Here is a 20,127-nt window from a genome sequence, read left to right as displayed (position 1 = left end):
TTGGTATTAGGGTAATGTAGGCTTCCCCCCATGATTTTGGGACCCTACCATTTTGCAATGTATCATTACATAGTTCTAATAATTTGTCTTCTATGGTATTTTGAAGTTTTTTATATATTTCCGACGGGAGCCCATCCGGCCCAGGTGTTTTATTGTTTTTTTGTTTTTGAATGGCCTTTTTCAGTTCTTCTTGTGTGATTTCTTTATCGAGCATCTCTCTCATCTCCTCCGACAAGACTGGAAGCTTCTGCTTTATAAGGTATTTTCTAATGTCCTGTTCATTAATTTCGTCTTGTTTATATAGTTTCCTATAATAGTTCTGTACTATCTTTTTCTTTTCTCCTATTTCTTGTTTCAGATTCCCCTCCTCGTCATACAGTTGTTTAATAATTCTTTTGACCTTCTCCTTTCTTATTTTGTGGGCCAACCATCTCCCAGTTTTATTTGCATGTTCAAAATAATTCTGCTTCATTTTCTTAATGTTTTGTGCTATTTCCTCTTGGGAGATCAAATTTATTTGGTGTTTAATTAACTCTCCTTTTTCCCTGTGTCTACTATTTTCTGGCTCTTTCTGGGTCAGCAGTTCCGTCTCTCTTAGTTCTTTGTTCAGTGTATTAAGTTTTTCCCTGTGCATTTTGTTTCTTCTTATTATATAGGCTATGGAAATTCCCCTCACAACTGCCTTCATCGTGTCCCAAACATTTTGTATTGAGGTCTGCTCTTTACCGTTTTCTTTAAAGAAGTAGCCCAGTTCCTTTTCTATTTGTTGTACAAATTGTTTCTCTTGTAGTATGTTCTGGTTTAATGTCCACCTAGCTTTTATCCTTGCCTTCCCTTTCCATTGCCATAAGACTGGGTGATGATCGGCCCACTTGTTGGTTATTATTTCAATATTTACAGTATCCATGAGTAGCTCCGAGTTTGACCAAACCATGTCGATACGGGACCATGAATTATGTGGATGGGAGTAAAACGTGTACTGTTGCATCTTGTCATTCATTGCTCGCCAGACATCATAAAGATCTAAATCCTTCACCATATTTACATAGGCAGACGGTAGTTTCCTTCTTGTGCTTTTCTTGTGGGTACCCTTATAGTCCATCTTACCATCTGCTATAGCGTTGAAATCCCCTAGAATACATATATTTTGCCACTCTATTTCATTTATCCTCTTATATAGATTAATATAAAATCTCTCTTGTTTTTGATTTGGGGCATAGATTCCAACTAGTAAAATTTTTTCCCACCATTAATTATCTCCACCATTAATACCCTACCACCTTTGTCTGCATATATTAATTTGGGGTTCAACCATTCTTTTATATACATCACAATTCCTCTTTTTCTGGTTTGTGCTGACGAGCAGAATGTTTTACCTAGTTTTGGACAGACCAACAGGTTATTGTATTTTTCTTTAATGTGGGTTTCCTGAAGACAGATTACATCTAACTTTTGTTTCACTAGATCCAACAGTACTCGTTTTCTTTTGGAAGTTATGTTAAGACCATTTACATTAGCTGATAGTACATTCGTTTCCCATTCTTCAATTCCCTTACACGTTATTCGCTTTGAGGGCACCTTTGGATCGAGTCTCGATGGGTGACCTTGCTCTCGAATCTTCTCTGCCATATCTCTCTCGTTCTCTGGCCTCTCCTGGCCCCCGCCCCTCTGGTTGAGTTTCAATTATAGTGTCCCCCTGTCTTAAAAGTCCTTCTTTATTAAATCTCTCATCGTCTGCTAGTAAAAGTTCCTGGAATTCTTGAGCTTTCGCCAAGGTATCTATTCGGTATTTCTTTTCCCTCCATGTTATCAACATTCCTTCTGGAAGGAGCCATCTGAACTGAATTCTGTCTCTGTTTAAACGTGTGGAGAGGAAGTTGTATTTCCTTCTCTTCTCTCTGACTCTCCGTGGAGTCTGTTTTAAGATGAGAATTTCTTTACCTTTGTATGTTAGAGAGTCCCCTCTTATTGTACTTAGAATGTCCTCTCTCAGCTGTCTTCTCAACACCCTCACATGGATCTCCCTCGGAAGCCGGTGGCGTCTCGCGAAGCCTGTATTGACTCTATAGGCTTCGTCCAGATCATTAATAACCTCTTTTTTCGGCCTGCCGAGGACTAATCCCAGGATTTCTCCAATCAGCTCCCGGAGGTTTTCATCTTTTGCTTCCTCCACGTTTTGTAGTCTTAAATAATATGCTGATCGCTCTAATTCTAGCTGGAGGATGGCCTCCTCCAGGCTTGAGTTTATAGATTCCAGATTGTCCTCCACTTTGTCTATCCTTTTTTCCACTATTTCCGTTCTCCCCTTAACATTTTGAATTTCCTGCTCATTTTTCAGCAGCGCTGTTTGTATTACTCCTATACGTTCCTCAATTTTTCCCATATTGTTTCTTACTTCACGCATTTCATTCTTTACTCCCTCCAGGCCTTTGGCGACACTTTCCCCCATCTTCAATATTGTCTCTTGTAGGGAGTCCATTGTTACTTCCTGGTCTTGCAGGGTTGGGGCTGCCTTATCTCCCGTTTGCCTGCCCTCAGGGGACTTTTCCCTCACCGGGGTAGATAGGGGAGTTTGCTTTTTACTCCCTTTAATTAAGGTTACTGTTTTCGTTGCCATTTGCTTTAATTCAGCTCTTCCCCTATAAGGTGTAAGTCTAGTACCTTCTGAGTGCTGCTTAAGTAGTTATACAGAGCCCGGGGTACATACAGGGTAATTAAGCTGGAGCAGGGCTGTGAAATATAGGCTCAGTTAATTCTATAGTATCTGGGAGAGTCAGGAAGAGAAACGTTTCAGCGTGATACGACAGGGTGCAGGAGAGGCCAGAAAGTATTTAGAACTCACCCATCAATCTCTTCCTGTTGTCAGTGTAGTGTTTTCCTTCTGCTGTCTCTGGCTGTAATATGACACCTGGTACTTCAAACCCTTGTGATTAAACTTCTTTCCTTTTTCCCAGGCAGGCAAATCCAGCTTCTCTTCTTCGTCTCGTCCTCTGTTAATCCTCAAATTTAACTAGTCCAAAGCCTGTCTTCTTCTATTCACAACGTCAATCAGCTTTCACAAAAGTTCACTGTTTGTATTTAATAGCCGCTGCAGATAAATGCGCCCACACACGTATCTGTATTTATTGCAGTAAAGTTGTTTATCTTTTAGGTTTAGGCTTTTAAGTCAGATCTTGTGATTACCGTCATTTGGTCCGCTATATATTCCCTGCAGCTGTCTCTCCCTTCCTTATTAGTGGCTGGCAGTCACGCCTTCTGGTCGGCCATTAATCAGCCGACCTCTTTTGCACGAACTCTGAGGGAGCCTCTTGCTTCGTGGGAGGAGATCGCCTTTCACCCTCCACTGCACAGAGGTTTCCCCTCTCCAAAGGTCCTCGCACCTCGAAGGGACCTTGCCTATTACGGCCACGCTCGTGGAAAGACCGGGCGAACCGAACAGAGAGTCTGTCAGCAGCCCGTTCCAGCGTGACGCCAGACCGGAAGTTCTGTTTTCTTTTTTTAATGTCCTGCATGATCACAGAGAATAAAAGTCCTAATCTAAGCACTCTTCAATATTTGAGGGTCTCTCAAAGAGAAAAGAGAGACAACTTCTCTAAAGCATCCAAAGACAGACAACAAGTAACAGCTGGAAACCCAAGAGTGATCCAATCAAAAATTCCCTAACAGTGAGAAGAATTAATCAGTGGAATGGCTGACCTTCAGTAGTAGGGGGTGCTCTATCACTGGAGGTATTTAAGAAGAGATTGGATGCCACTTGTCTGAATGGTATAGAGTCTCCTACTTAAGCAGAGGGTTGGACTAGATGATTCTAAGGTTCTTTCCAAGCAGAGGTAGGTTCCTAATGGTTTGGACCAGTTCGGCCAAATAGGTAGTAACTCGGCCAGACAGGTGACCATACCGGTTCTATCCTGGGTGCCGCCATCTTTATTTTCTGTTCTGCACATGTGCAGAACAATCTTCATTTTAAAAAATGTAACACCCCCCCTTTTTAACGGTGTGCACACATGCCAGTCCCAGAGAGGTCCCAGAGATAGGCCATTTTTCGCAAAAACTGAGGCGTTTTTACCTTCCCTCAGCCTCCAGAAGCACTTTGCAGGCTTTAGCAGGGCTGGGGGAAAGGGAAAATGCCTCCATTTTTGCAAAAAAAAGGCTGTTTTTCACAAAAAAGGAGGAGATTTTGCCTTATCCCAGCCTCTAGAAGCATTCTGCAGGCTTCAGCAAAGCTGGGGGAAGGGGAAAATGCCTCCATTTTTTTGCGAACAATGGCCCATTTTCTGCCTATTTTTCACAAAAATTGAGGTGTTTTTTCCTCCCCCCAGCCCTGGTGAAGCCTGCATAGTGTTTCTGGGGCCAGGGAAGACAAAAACTTTTTTTCTTACTGTTTGCAGTAGGTTTTCAGGCCCTTAGCTCTGGCAAGGCTGGAGCCCCCCTCCCCATCAAAACTTTTCGCCTCCGTTTCGGTGGGCATGGCTTGGTGAGGGGGTCACGTGACTGAGTGTGCATGAGTGATGTCAAGTTGGCCACACCCACTCAGTTACATGCCCCCCCCCAATCCAGCCATGCCCATTGAACCAGTAGTAAAAAAAAATTGAAACCCACCCCTGCTTCCAAGTCTAGACTTTTTATTCTGTATTCCAAGCACCTTACCTTAACAAAATGTATTTTAAAATTATTGTTTTGTTTCTGGGTTTGCCTTTTGCAATACATTTTGTTAATACGCTGTAGTCATGAATGAATGTTCAGTATCCAGCATCTCCCCAGGGCTTTTAGAAATGAAAAATTAGGGTTAATAATGGTTGCACTTTGTGTCTATTGCCCAACTGTCTAAAAGCATGGAGAAACCTTAAGCATCATGAACCAACCTGTATGATGCTGCAGTAATGGTATATATTCAGAGATAATCTATCACAGTTCTTCCTGATGAAGGACCACAGTCCTGCTGAGAAAAAAATAAACAAGATGTTCTAATGCATTATTTATCAACCAATCGACCCAAAATTGTTGTTTTTCAAGCAGTGGTGTGGAACACTTAGTGCTCCAAATGTTGGAGTTGACCTGACATTTCCAGCAATCTCCAGCCAGCATGGCCAGTGTTGAAGGATGTTAGGGGTTGAAAATGCAGCAACATCTGGAGGGCCTGGAATCCCTTGTCTCTTTTATAAAGGAAATGACTATAGAAGGTTGAGCTATAAGTAATGCGCTAATAATGGAGTTGAGAGTTTGCATGGCTATTATTAATACGAACATTTACAGTTACATGAATGGCTATTTATCAGCCAATAATGTGTTGAGATCAAGATAGCAGGTTATGGGGAATGATGGTTAAAGACACTGAGTTTGTCAGCTGGAGAGCGCCAAAAAATAGGGTGAGCTCCCATTACTTACCTCTGCTCCTGTCCATCTAGCAGTTTGAAAGCATGCAAATCAGTGGTGAAATTCAATTTTTTTTACTACCGGTTCTGTGGGCATGGCTTGGTGGGTGTGGTGTGGCTTGGTGGGTGTGGCTTGGTGGATGTGGCAGAGGAAAGATACTGCAAAATCTCTATTCCCACACTACTCTGGGGCCAGCCAGAGATGGCATTTGCCAATTCTCCAACCTACTCAAAGTTTCCGCTACCAGTTCTCCAGAACATATCAGAACCTGCGGGATATCACCCCTGATGCAAATGTGAGTCGATAAATAGGTACCATATTGGAGGGAAGGTAAACAGCATTCCATGTGTCTCACCATATAGTTATGCTGGCCACATGACCAGAAATGACTTTGGACAGTGCTGTCTTTCTCAGCCAAGAAATGGAAATGAATACTGTGAATACCTAGAATCAGGCATGACTGACAAGGAAACCTTTATCTTTAATGTGTTGTGAAACCTGCTATCCAATCAATGTCTAAGTTTACACTAAACCTGTGGAAACTATCAAGGAGATGGTCTTCTCCAACAAAGGTTAGAATTTAAGAAGTTCTTTGTTGAAGTAGCACAACTCCCTTGCTTCTGAATTCTTCACCGTAATTTTTATTAACGTTTTCTCTTTCTTGTTTTTTCATACAGAGTAATTCATCCAGTTGCCAACTGGAAAATCAGGGGAAGTGATTTCTCACCACTCTAATATGGTGTTATGTCCCAGATTAATGACAACTTTTCAATTAACAAGGGCGGTTCCCAAGCTTTTATTGGAAGCTTCATCAATTGGTTGGATTCTCTTTCAAAGCAGCACACACAAAACTCTGTTACTATCGCTCTGTGCTGCAGTAATAGCATCTTGAGCTATTTAAATTGCAGAAAGGGGTCTCATGTTCTTGATGATCCATGAATAATCTCTTAAATTTCTAGAAATCCATAATACTGGGTTGACCTACCTGAGATTTTGATCATTGGCCCATGAACTTGTTTGTGTCTTGCCTACCTCCAAAAGGAGAAAGGACAGAAAAATGCATGAACATTTTTAGTAGAATGCCTCCTACACACATCTGCTTCAAGTTACAGAAGGCAGGGGGGGGGGGGCGGGAATTGCTTGCAAGAACACACATTTCAGGGAAAAATCTGTTCATTTTTTTTTCTAAATGAACAGTTGCCATATTTTATCGATGTATAAATGCAGGACAAGTGCCTTCATTCCAATTCTGGCCATCTTTTCCTCTGCCTTACACCTTTAAATAGGGTGGTAATTTAGAGAAGAATGGAAGACTGGCTATAAAATATAAGTGTGTGTGTGTGTGTGTGTGTGTGTGTTGTAATTGTGCTGATAAATAAATAAAGGGAGACTAGTATAGATCTATTTCAAGCTATTTAGCTCTCATCAGCTAGCCATACCCTTACTGGGATTTGAACGATTTGTGACGAGCCGATTGACAGATGATGGAAGCTGTTAGCTTCCTCCCACCATAATTGGGGCTTACCAGGGGTTGTAAAAATTATACACACACACACACACACACACACACACACACACACACACTTAGATTTTCACAGGGGTAGGTATGTTGGTCTTGTTGTATTCGGGTCTTTTTCTGTGTAAGATTGAGATTGTCTTGGCAACATTTCAGCGAGGTCTCACTCGCCATCTTCAGGCTGGGTTTGGGGCTTAAAGTGTGATCGGAGCTGCCGTCTTTCTATAAATCTTGTGGGGGTATGGAGTGCTGGCTTTGTTTCCATAAGTGGAGTGATTGATGTGTGGTTGTATCATGATTGGCTGATTGGTAGCACCAATCAGCACCACTCTACCAATCATGATACAACACCACACAACCAATCACTCCACTTATTGAAACAAAGCCAGCACTCCACACCCACCCACCAAGATTTACAGAAAGACGGCAGCTGTATTTATGTATGTATGTATGTATGTATGTATGTATGTATGTATGTATGTATGTATACATTGCTGTATGTGTGTGTATGTTGTTTCAGCATAACTCTGGAACGCCTCAAGCAATTTCAACCAAACTTGGTACACAGATGACTTACTTTTTGGAAAAAAATAATGGGGGGGTAAGACACATCTAATACTCCTTGGGTTGTGTGTTCTGTTTAAAATGATTTCTACTGTACTTCTATAAAATGGCTTCTACTGTACAGTGCAGTGGAGTTTCCATGGTAGCGGCTTCACAGTACTTCACAAGGGGGTTCCCTTTGCTAAGGGGGAAAGTCCAACATTAGAAGTTACATTTGGTCGGGACAATTTTCCACTATAAATAAATACCCGGGCAATGCCAGGTTATCAGCTAGTTGGATATAAAACAAAAAATGCCATCTTCATGACAGAGAATTTTCCCGAGGATGGCCTCAAGCCTGAGTGCAAAAGCTCGGTAAACTAAAACTCTGATCCTGTTGACTGACTCAGATTGGATCCTGCAATTTGCTTTTTACCTATTTAGCTTGGGTTCCGCCTTTCCTTCATGATAATTTGACAGCAGGTATAGAATTCCAGAAACGAAAGGATCCTGAAAAGCTATTTCTCCTTCTTGATGCAGAAAATCCAGAATTAGAGTAGACCTAGAGTAGACCTAATCACTGTCCAGCCAACCACAGCTTGAAGACCTCCAGGAAGCAAGAGCTGTCTACCACAGACAGCAGTTTATGAAATTATGCATTCTCTGGAGAAAGTAAATTGAAAATGTTGGTGGGAGACTTGCCGTTCACCTTGATTGAAATAACAGTTATCAAAACAGTGAACTGATGTAGACTGCCCTCCTTCACAAAAGAGACAAGTTCCCAGCCCTCTTCATAGAAAACGTGGGAGAAAACAGACAAGAGTTTTCCCTCCATAAATTGCTTATATAAACGTGTCTCATTTGAAGGTAGGGCACTTGCTGGAATTCTTGTGTTGCAACCTTAACCTTCCTACTAATAAATACAAGTAATCAGAAACCTGATTGCTTAGCTTAACTCTTTCTGATCTAAATGGCAAGGAAGGTAGCCTGACAGTATGCTTGTTTCTCCTGGGTTCCCACTTCATTCAGTGGAACTGATTATCGGACAGTTGAAAGCCAGTATGGATATAAATTTCTTGCTGAGTTGAGGAGATTAACATTTAGATCAATTGTTTAAATAGGCCTTTAAAACACATCCGGCAAAGAAAACTTGCATTTGTTTCCAGTTTAATTGTGTGTGTGTGTGTGTGTGTGTGTGTGTGTATGAACAAACATTGACAATATCTCCTGCCTACCAGACATCTGGAAACCAGCCCTAGTCAACAAACGAGCCCCACCAACCACCCAGGCCATTACAACACAAAACAACAATGGACACACAGCCAGCACCAATAAGCACCAATCTACTAATCATGCTACAGCCACACATCCAATCAATCCACTTGCTGAAATGGGGCCAGCACTCCACACACCCCCACCAAGGTTTGTAGAGGGACGGCAGCTCCGATCACGCTTTAAGCCCAAAACACCAGCCTGAAGATGGCGAGTGAAACCTCACCGAAACGTTGCCAAGACAATCTCAATCTTACATGGGAAAAGACCCGAATACAACAAGACCAGCATACCTACACCCGTATATATATTATATTTAATTCAAGTTTTGTTTTAAGTGCAAATGTCAAGAGAGGAGGAAAGAAGGAAGGAAGGAAGGAAGGAAGGAAGGAAGGAAGGAAGGAAGGAAGGACTTATTCAAATAATGCACAATTGATTACAATAATTCATTGCTACAAATTGACAATAGTTTCACCACACACTTTAACTGATTTTGAACCATTTACTGGTTTGCACAATACAATGGGAAGAACCAAGTGTACCACTACAGATACCCTTAAAGAAAAAGGGGATAATAAATCAGGAATTGGCAGCAATTTTCAAGGGAAGCAGTTTTCTTAATTACCTCCAAAGATTTTAGGAGCTGTAACAGTGATGCACCAAAGTTACCACATGAAGGAAAACTAAAAAAGTTTTGCCCTTTTTCTTTCTTTTCTTAAAGAAATAAAATAGAGATATTAAGTTTCTCGGAAACTGAATGCACCTCGTTCAGTTTTTTTAAACTATAAAAAAAAAACCTGTATGCAAATCACATTACCAGATGTTGCCATGATAATCAGGAGGTGCGAAAATGGAAAGTAGGAAGAAAAAAAGTCCCCCCAAAAAGGTAACAAGGAAAAACAATGATAAGGAAAGAAGTAGAACAATCTGTCTCAGTAAGAGGATGTGTGAGGATTGGACTGTCAGTTTCCGAGAAGCAATGGAAGGACTATTCAGCAGGTGGGCACATCTATCTAACCATGTCAAGTCTTAGATCAGGTCCAGCTAGGATTCAGATGGAGGATCTGATAGAAATTCCAGGGTTGGAAGATGAATTTAATCACCAGGAATCAAGTTTGACTTGAACGTGTTTTTGCCTTTGTGACTTGCAAATGGCTTTCTTAAAGTGTCCAATTGATGGCCATAGCAGTCCATAAGAAGCCATAATGTCACGTGAAAAGCAATGTATATATCCTGGCGTCATTGTGTAATTATGCAATTATGCCATGATGTCTGATGTAACTATGAGTCTCATTATTTTCATGGTGATGTAGGAGATAACCAGGCTGAGGCCAAGGGAAGGGTCAAACACATCATCAGTCATGAGTCTCTTCATGCCCACAAAAGATCTAAGTCCAGCTCACCTTGAACACCTTTGACTCTTACCTACAGCTAATTTGCTTGGACCATTAGTAGTTCAGATTCTCATAGAGAGCTTAAACTTGCAATAAATCTTTATACTCATCGGAACTGCCTGGATCTTATGATTTCCTTGGTGCTTGACATAGTAACACACTGGTCGTGGACAGCTCTGCTATTGGCATCTATGATGGCTATGCTTTGAAGTAAGAAGATCTGTCAAGTTGCATATTAAATAGATAGCATGCATTTTTGTGTATTTTAGGGTTAACTGGATTAAAAAGTTATTTTTTAGGAAGGAGGTATTATGCTATCAAAATGAAGACAAAACAACAATCAACAGATTAGAAATCAGCAAAGGAAAATCTGCTTCTAACCTCCTTACTGACTGTTGGGAATTTAAAAGAATAAATCAGAAAACATTTGAGAAAACTTGAGTTTTCCAAGTGAAAGTAAGAGTTTGCCAGCAGTAAAAGATGAATTGGTCAGTATCAAATTTCTCTTCCCACCCGCTGAGGTTTTTAAAATTTGCTTCCTCTCCTCCCACCGCCCGAATCAGAGAATATGTATTTTACAGTTTGTAAGAAAATTGAGGTGCACATGTCTACTCAGCTCATAATATACAACGCATCACTTTGTTCAGCATATTCTTTCAATTCTCTCACAAATTTGTAGATTATTTTTAGGATTATGCACATTTTTAATACTTACCCTTAGATATTTCCCCTCTGGTTTTATCAACCACCCATTAAAACTGCAGCTGTTTATCCAGTTGACTTTCTATATTCATCCATTAAACTTATATGCACTTTAACTGGCTTGATTAACCTGCTTGCATTAGGGAACTGCATTTGTGTTTGGAATTTGTTTATGCACCAAAGGTGCTTTTTTTCAAGAGGCAACTGGACTTTCTGATTTTACTTTGAAGATGGTTCTTGGATGAGAAGCGAAAGGTTTTCAAAGAAAAACCAAAAATCCAGTTGCCTCTTGAAAAAAGCACCTTTGGTACAACCATGAACTGGGTGACTGAGAATCTCCATAGCAATAGCAGTTAGACTTATATACCGCTTCATAGGGCTTTCAGCCCTCTCTAAGTGGTTTACAGAGTCAGCATATTGCCCCCACAGTCTGGGTCCTCATTTCACCTACCTCGGAAGGATGGAAGGCTGAGTCAACCTTGAGCCGGTGAGATTAGAACCGCTGAACTGCAGATAACAGTCAGCTGAAGTGGCCTGCAGTACTGCACCCTAACCACTGCGCCGTTTATGCTTCATCCATCCATCCACATTCTCCCCTCATTGTTACATTTATGTAGGTGGGTTTTGCCTCAAACATCCTTCAAAATATTTGGGAAAGTCTACATTTTAAAAGCAGCTGTTTCTGCACTGCTACAAATGTGGTATGAAATGTTGTAAAATTGCATTAAAATGAACATTGAACCTCATTTCTTGTGTGCCCTGTACTTATAAGCTTTTGGAGTTTCGTAGCCAGTCTGACATTTTACACAGGGATGGGTTTGGAAGCACAGAGAGAAAAAGAAAAGGGGAAAGAGAGAGAAACTCCAGATGCTCTCTACAAGCAGCCAGTTGGCCAGATTCAATTCCAAAGACAGGAAAAGATATGTGAGGAAAAGTCTCCAAGTTCCAGGGTTTGCAGACCAAGTATGTATGAGCGTGCATTCTGGCAAACAACAATAATAATCTTGTTCTATGCATTGCCAAGAAACTTTAGCCGATGCAGGTGCAAATAGTTTTCCAATTCTGGCTCATTAAAATATGAATTTTGCAGTTTGAACATCTGGGATTCTGGGCTTTAGGGATGGAAGCACGTTGCAGAAGTGGACAGGACAGACACACGCACATTTATATGCACACCCACACACTGGCGCATACACCCAGTGCCTTGACTTCCAGGTCAAGCTGCTCAGTTTCAAGGTCTCGGAGTGGGCCCGAAATGGCAATTTGTGAGGAAGTCACCAAACAATGCCAAACACCCGGAAATTGACCCAAGAGTCTGTCGGTACAATCAACTGCTATTTTCATTGTTTCTGGGCAAATTTATACGCAGTCAGAAACACCTGGGCTGGCATCCAGCCCAGGTTTGACTAATTGCCAGGGGAAAGGAGCAGCCGTTTGTCTTCGGTGGGATTTCCTATATTGTTCCTCCAAACATGTGGTTTCACTTTTCCTGTCTCCCTGCAGGAAATGGCAGGACAGTGAAACACAGAATAAATGAGCTTGATTCGAAGAGTTTCCCTCCGCAGAGGCTGCACCAAAAATAATTGTCTTGTGAGACCCTGTTAATAATGTAGATTATATAGACAGTGTTCAGCAAAACTGCAATTCTTTCTTTTCTCCCCAAGCTCGTATGTATATCAATGGAGAAACAAGGGAGGAAGATGGAGCTTTATTTAAGAATTCTATATATTTTCGAGGAGGTGGGTATGCACTGAGATAAAACACAAACAATCCTTTGTCTAGTAGGCCTCATGGGCTTGGAGCTCTTATATTCCCGAGCAAAAAAAGAATTCCTTGTTCTAAAGTTTCTAGCCCTCATAAATGTATTGGAGGACCAGGTGGTCATTAAAATCTCAAACTACAAGGAATCTTGACAGGTGTTTCAGCTGTCAGAAATGGGAACAAAATCTATCAGTTATTGATTTCATTTTGTAATTGACAAGTACTGTACCTAAACAGTGATTTCTCGTAGTCTTCCACTTTGGACAATTTGGACATTGCCAATGGGGTTGGAATGACGAAGTTAATTATTTATACAAGAACACACCTATTTGAAACACAGAATGCAGAGAGAAGATTTTGCAGCAAGGATGTGCATATTATTATATTACCAATCTGATTTGTATCATTGTCATTGATTCAACTTGCAGTGTCAAGTTAATGCAGAGCAACATTTTAAATCACTTTGAAAAAACCAAGTACATTTAAAGTGAAATCAAGAATGATTCCACTTTCACAACTTCTCTCTTATGTGGCAGTTTATGTGTAAGGCATGTCAGGAATAGCACTTCTGAAATTCAAGTTTCGTTTATCACATGCATCACCCTCAAGTTCTCAATGGCATGGTTTACCACACATGCAACGAATACGGAGTCTTGTAAATATTATATTTTACATGAAAAATCAATTTTTGACATCCCAAGAAAGGCAGTTAGGTCAGGAAAAACATCTGAGTGGTCCTAAAACTTTGCCCAATTAAACCCTCTGACATAAATCAGTCCCAGTAAAACCCAACTAATAAGAAATAGCCTAGATAAATCAATCAATGGATAATGTTCTAGGAACTTCATTTTGGTAGAGTGACACATTGGAACTGATGGTGGGTGAGCCAAAACAAGACTCAATGGAATTAGGTCACCTGCCTCCCTCCTTCTGCTACTATGCCTTACAAGTCCCTCCTTCTGTTTTTAGAAGTTTTTTAAATTTAGAGACAGGGAAGGAGAGGGAGAGACAGACAGAGAGAGAGAAAGAGTGGGGAGTGGGAGAGAGGAATGGGGTGGGTGGGAAAAATAAGAGGGGGAGAGAGAGGAAGAGGGAGAGAGAAAAAGAGAAAGAGAAAGAGAGAAAGAAGGAGAGGGAGAGAGAGACGGAGACGAGTGTGTGTGATTATAGGGATTTAACAAGGTAATAATGATAACTGTCTTACTCTTATTTATCTCTATCTCTATCTCTATCTCTATCTATCTCTATCTCTATCTCTATCTCTATCTCTATCTCTATCTCTATCTCTATCTCTATCTCTATCTCTATCTCTATCTCTAATCTATCTACCTACACACACACACACACACACACATATATACCTACCTACCTACCTACCTACCTACCTACCTACATACATACATACATACATACATACATACATACATACAGTACCTATCTATCATCTATTTATTTGTTAAATTTATTTGCCGTCAATCTCACGATTGGGTTATTCTAGGCATTTTACAATAATAAAAAGAAAAATGAAAGGCATGTAAACAAAAATAAAATAATAGAACACTAAAATAAGCAATGACAAAGGATCACAAGAAGAATAAATACATCATTGACCAATATAGCAATAGTACTTAGACTTATATACTGCTTCACAGTACTTTCTAAGCAGTTTATAGAGTCAACATATTGCCAGTTCCTGGTTACATTACCCTGGTATTGCAACCATTCTCACTTCCAAAACCCTAGAGCTGAATTGAAATACAACTGTATGATGAAATCCATATTTTTGTGAATTTTGCAAAGTAGAGTACCTATTACAAATATATGCAAAAATGTATGTATTAGGAGAGATTGTGGGAAAATACGTAGAAAGAACTGCACACAAAGAAGTCTTTCTCACGGGAATGCCTGTGTCAAAAATTTATCAAGCTTTTTCTGGGAACTGGGGAAAAAATGGTTGAAGACACTGATTGCAAACCTTTTACAACAACTGATTAGAACGTGTTTCTCTCATGACCAATTTATGCAGATTTAAGAAAACCTCCTACAATTAATTGATTAGGATGGACTAATTGATTAAAACTACTTGAACTAAGAGGTTGGCTTCAAGTATTCTTTTGGAGGAAATGTAATTTGTAACCAGAAGAGGCTGTAAGTTGGTTGAAAGATTTCCCTGGCTCATTTCTCAGCGATCTCTATTTGGAAAGGCATCAACAATAGTAATAATCCAAGAGGGTCTCGGTAGGTGGAGCTCAGCATCACCTTCCCAAGGCAAATTGTAAAACAAGGCCTGACATAAATCAATAGCAGGCTGGGGCTAATTCACACCAAATGTTTTCACAGGATTTTCTGATCAACCACAGAACTGCAAGGAATAGAAGAACTGACGGTATTATCCAGACATTGTCCTTTGCAACTTCCATCTGAAAATCAAGGTAACAATACACATAACCGCTGCCTGTGTGTTTCCAGCTCAAAGTCTATTCTGAGAAAATAATTTAAACTGCAAAGGACTAGAACAAGAACAAAAAATAGCCATAGTTTCAAGGTCTTTTAACCAAGAATTCAAATCAATTGCCAAAATCCTTTTTTAAAAAATGGCACCTGTGAAATTAAGTTCTGGGACATCATTTCTGTACAGTGATAGATTTTGGGTTATATCTAGATATTTCCAATTAGAAACAGATAAGCAACCAGAATATCTTTGTTACCATTTGCCAGGCTATCCTCTGTGTCTGACTGTAACTTACAAAGTAGGTAGAGGAAACTCATTTGCTATTAGCATCATCTTTATTTATAAGATCACAGCAGATGGCAGCATGTGACATTGTGACAATCTTTTTTTAAAATGAGGTTAGGATTAGCACATGAATGGGAGACTGCCAAGAAAACTTGGATTATAAATTAGATTGGGAAATTGGAAAACCTTCCCAGAAGAAAGTGTATTGTTGCCAAGATGGATGGATTACATGGATGTGTAGTTACCAGGAATCAAGCTTGACTTGAAGGAGTTTTTACCTCTCTCCTGTTGTCATGTTGGGGGACTCAACCAGAAAACTTCTCAGGTTCAGTTACAGCACCTTTCATGGAGGGATAAGGACTGATAGGTTTAAATGAGGCCAGAAAAACAAGTGCAGATAAATTGGGTACTTACCTACTTACAACATTGTGGAATTACTGCATTCTTTCAGCCGTGGCTGCCCAATGGGCACTGCCATTGGGTTTAGGGTGTTACAGTTTCAGACAGTGGTGAAATCAAAATGTGTTGCTAAAATTAATGTTGGACACTCACTGTAGCTTCTCTTCCCCCCCCCCCCCATTGATCTTCAGTTCTCATCTTGATCACCACCAAGGTTGAGGAACGTTCCAACTAACTAATTGAAAGAGTTAATGAGGTGACTTTAAAAAAATAATAGTGATCGTAAAACATTTCTTCAGAAGGAGAAAAGACATTGGGATAAAAGCAAGAACAGAATCTGGGCTAGAGAGAGGGAAGAAGAAAGTCCTCAGTTTGACATCTAGGAAGTACACCTTCTGTTTTTTGCTAGATGTATAGTAGCTATTCTAAGTCAAATTCCTAGAATTCCAAAAATTCATTAGCCCCCAAAGATCATTGTTCTTTGAATTAAATAGACAGCAATCTTGGAAAAGATGTTGGCTATCAAAATGGACAATCTGGGACCCCAACCAAATATTAGAGAAGGCAGTTTCATGTGTTCATGAAAATCAGAAAATCCAGGTAGTTCAAATGAGTAGAAATATTTATAGCAAGCTTAAACTCTCTACAAGAATCTGAACTACTAACAGTAAAGGGAAATTGGTGGTAGATAAGAGTGAAAAGAATTCAAGATGGGCTGGACTTAGATATCTTGTGGGCACAAAGGGACTTATGACTGATGACATGCTTGACCCCCATCCTTCGAGCTCAGCCTGGTCATCTCCTACAGTTACATTCCTAATCCATGATTTACTTGTGCATATGTTAGTCATATATAGACTTGCTTAGACCCATTGAGGTCCTTCTACACAATAAAAAATATTCTTAACCACAATATGTCATTAACTGCAGATATTCATTTCTTTTTTAAATGGAAAGTTAAATCCCTTAACTTCAACTATGAAAAATTGATCTCAGAGAGCAAGATTAAAGCTTTGGGAAAATTTAAAATAAAAATGTTCAGGAGTCTTGTTCTTGGACAGACGTGGAGTCTTGGATTGGTATGATGCACAACCTTTATGTTGAATTCTACACAATTTTTCCATAGGAAAAAGGCACCTTTGTAAAACTGAGCTTGCACAGGCATTCTAGCTCTGTGAAATAATACTTAAGGATGGCCTGGACCCCTTAATCTTTCAGTCCTTCTAAATCCTACCCTTGGACTGGAAAGTTTGAAAGTCTCTGAAAAAGAACAGAAGAAATGGTGCAATGAACCTGCGTTATAGCTTTATCTCCAGTGAGACATGCAGTTTTTGACATTTTGAGATTCCACTGTAAAGGATTGCCTCTTTACAAGAACCACCTGTCTAAAATGACAGCTTGTTCCTTTAACTTCGGAACATATTTTTAAAATTAATTTACCACTTAAAAAAAAAGCAGGAGGGAAGCGGGGTTTCCCTTCCCCAGTTTTTAACAGTAACAATTAAGATTGCCCCCACCCGAGTGTTCTGCCTGTTTCAAATAATCCTAAACCCTTATTGGTAGTCTATTTTGTATAGATTTCTATTTCCTTGATCAGATGAGACTGTATAATGTTTCAGTTGCCTTCATTTGGGGCAGAGGTTCAAGTCATATCAAGACTTTTCACACTAGCTATCAAACTCTTCATCCTGATAGGGTGGACTGGATTACGATGGATTGGACATCCTGATCGTGCAGTAGGTGGGTGAGAGGCCCAAAATAATAGGGACAAGCAGGATACAATATTGTCCTTATCTCATTTTGGACAGACAATGAAGTCAAGGAGTTTTATGGTTTATGGTTTTATGGTTTTATTATTTATAGGCCGCCCTTTTCCCTGAGGGGACTCAGGGCGGCTTACAATATATAGGGAGGGGAGTACAAGACAGTAAGACATAAAACAATACATAAGTAAAAATAGTACACAACATTCATCATTCGGGTGGGGACGGATTACGATCTTTATCCCCAGGCCTGACGGGATAGCCAGGTCTTAAGGGCTGTGCGGAAGGTCTGGACGGTGGTGAGGGTACGAATCTCCATGGGGAGATCGTTCCAAAGGGTCGGAGCTACTACTGAAAAGGCTCTCCTCCGTGTAGTTGCCAGTCGACACTGACTGGCGGATGGAACTCGGAGGAGGCCTAATCTGTGCGATCTAATAGGTCGCAAGGAGGTAATTGGCAGGAGGCGGTCTCTCAAGTACGCAGATCCACTACCATGAAGGGCTTTATGGGTGGTAAGTAGCACCTTGAAGCGCACCCGGAGATCAACAGGTAGCCAGTGCAGCTCGCGGAGGATAGGTGTTATGTGGGCGAACCGAGGTGCACCCACGATCACTCGCGCGGCCGCATTCTGGACTAGCTGAAGTCGCCGGGTGCTCTTCAAGGGCAGCCCCATGTAGAGCACGTTGCAGTATTCCAGCCTAGAGGTCACAAGGGCCCGAGTGACTGTTGTGAGAGCCTCCCGGTTCAGGTAGGGTCGCAACTGGCACACCAGGCGAACCTGGGCAAATGCCCCCCTGGTCACAGCCGTCAGATGGTGGTCGAAGGTCAGCTGTGGGTCCAGGAGGACTCCCAAGTTGCGAACCCTGTCTGAGGGGTATAAAGTTTGGCCCCCCAGCCTGAGTGATGGAGCACTAGCCAAATTATTGGGAGGGAAACACAACAGCCACTCAGTCTTCTCCGGGTTGAGTACAAGCTTGTTAGCCCTCATCCAGTCCCTAACGGCTTCAAGACCCCGGCTCATCACGTCCACCGCTTCATTGAGTTGGCACGGGGCGGACAGATACAACTGGGTATCGTCCGCGTATTGGTGGTATCTTATCCCGTGCCTCCGAATGATCTCACCCAGCGGTTTCATGTAGATGTTAAATAGTAGGGGGGATAAGACCGAACCCTGCGGCACCCCATATGTTAGGGGCCTAGGGGACGATCTCTGCCCCCCAACTAACACCGACTGCGACCTGTCCGAGAGGTAGGAGGAGAACCACTGCAAAACAGTGCCTCCCACCCCACCTCCCGCAGTCTTCGCAGAAGGATACCATGGTCGATGGTATCGAAAGCCGCCGAGAGATCAAGGAGAACCAGGATGGAGGCATGGCCTCCATCCCTGGCTCTCCAGAGTTGGCAAAATGTAAGATTTTTGCTTTTGTTTTTTTTAACTGAAAGCAAGGAGATAAATACTGTGCTCTTTCAACCAAAGTCTTCACTGAATCAGTGAAATAAACCAAATACTTATTTGGCTTATAATTGTTTATTAATTTATTTATTTAGTTTATTTTATTTGTATTTGTTACTTATGACTATTAATATTAATTAGTATTAATAAGCCAAAGATTTACTGTTTCAGTAGAATGGCTTATCTACGGAAGTTGTGGATGGTCCATCACTAGAGGTTTTCAAGAAGAGACTTCCCAATTGGTCCAGAATCACATAGGGTCTCCTGCTTGATCCCTATTATTCTATGTTCTGTATTCTATGAATCCAGCATTCTGTTCCAAGAGTGTTCACCAACACAAGATTAGGGCTAGGTGTAGCTCCCACTTATTAATTCTAAGAATAGCACAGCACAGCACAGAATATAATAGAATAGAATAGAATCACTAAACAAATATACAACAAAAGTGACCTTTAACTTATTTCAATACAGAGATCGTAATACAATATATTCAACTCTTTCAAATTTAAATGATAAGTATTTCAACTATCTTAAAACAATAACATTCTTAAAACTCAATATTCACATTATATTCTTCTCTTAATTTTAACCTAACACATGATAAATGGACAAATATAAATAACCATATATTTTTTAAAAAACCACAAAATAGAGTAGAGTAGAGTAGAGCAGAGTAGAGTAGAGTAGAGTAAAATAGAGATAGAATAGAATAGAATAGAATAGAATAGAATAGAATAGAATAGAATAGAATACGACAACAGAGAATGGAATGGAATGGAATTTATTTGATGTGATTAGATACACAAGAAATTTGTCTCCAAATCCAACAATAATCACGAAGTTGCAAAAAAAATAGCTATTAGTTATTGTCTCTATGCAAAGCAGTCCATTTTGCCATCTCTGCTAATCAATTAGTTTCAAGATCCATTCTTCTATTTGTAGATATATCATCTTTGTTCCATCTTTGGTAATATAATATACCTATGAGGTAAAGGAGCAGAAAAAGAAAGAAACTCAGCTCTACTCGGGATCACTTTCCTTCCCTTTTTCTGACAAAGGTGAAGAATGCAACAGATCATTTTACACTATGCAGCCCTAACGTTTCTCCTGCCACACCGATTGCAGTCTTGGCTTCTTTCTTAGCTACGTCTGAGCTGTTTTGACATGTTTATTTGTTTAATTTGTTTATTTTGACTAGCTCTGATTATAATTGG

Source organism: Thamnophis elegans, chromosome 13 (genome assembly GCF_009769535.1).
Source record: "Thamnophis elegans isolate rThaEle1 chromosome 13, rThaEle1.pri, whole genome shotgun sequence".
Taxonomy (NCBI): Eukaryota; Metazoa; Chordata; class Lepidosauria; order Squamata; family Colubridae; genus Thamnophis; species Thamnophis elegans.
The sequence above is the reverse complement of the archived record's forward strand: the minus strand, read 5'-3'. Positions refer to the sequence as shown.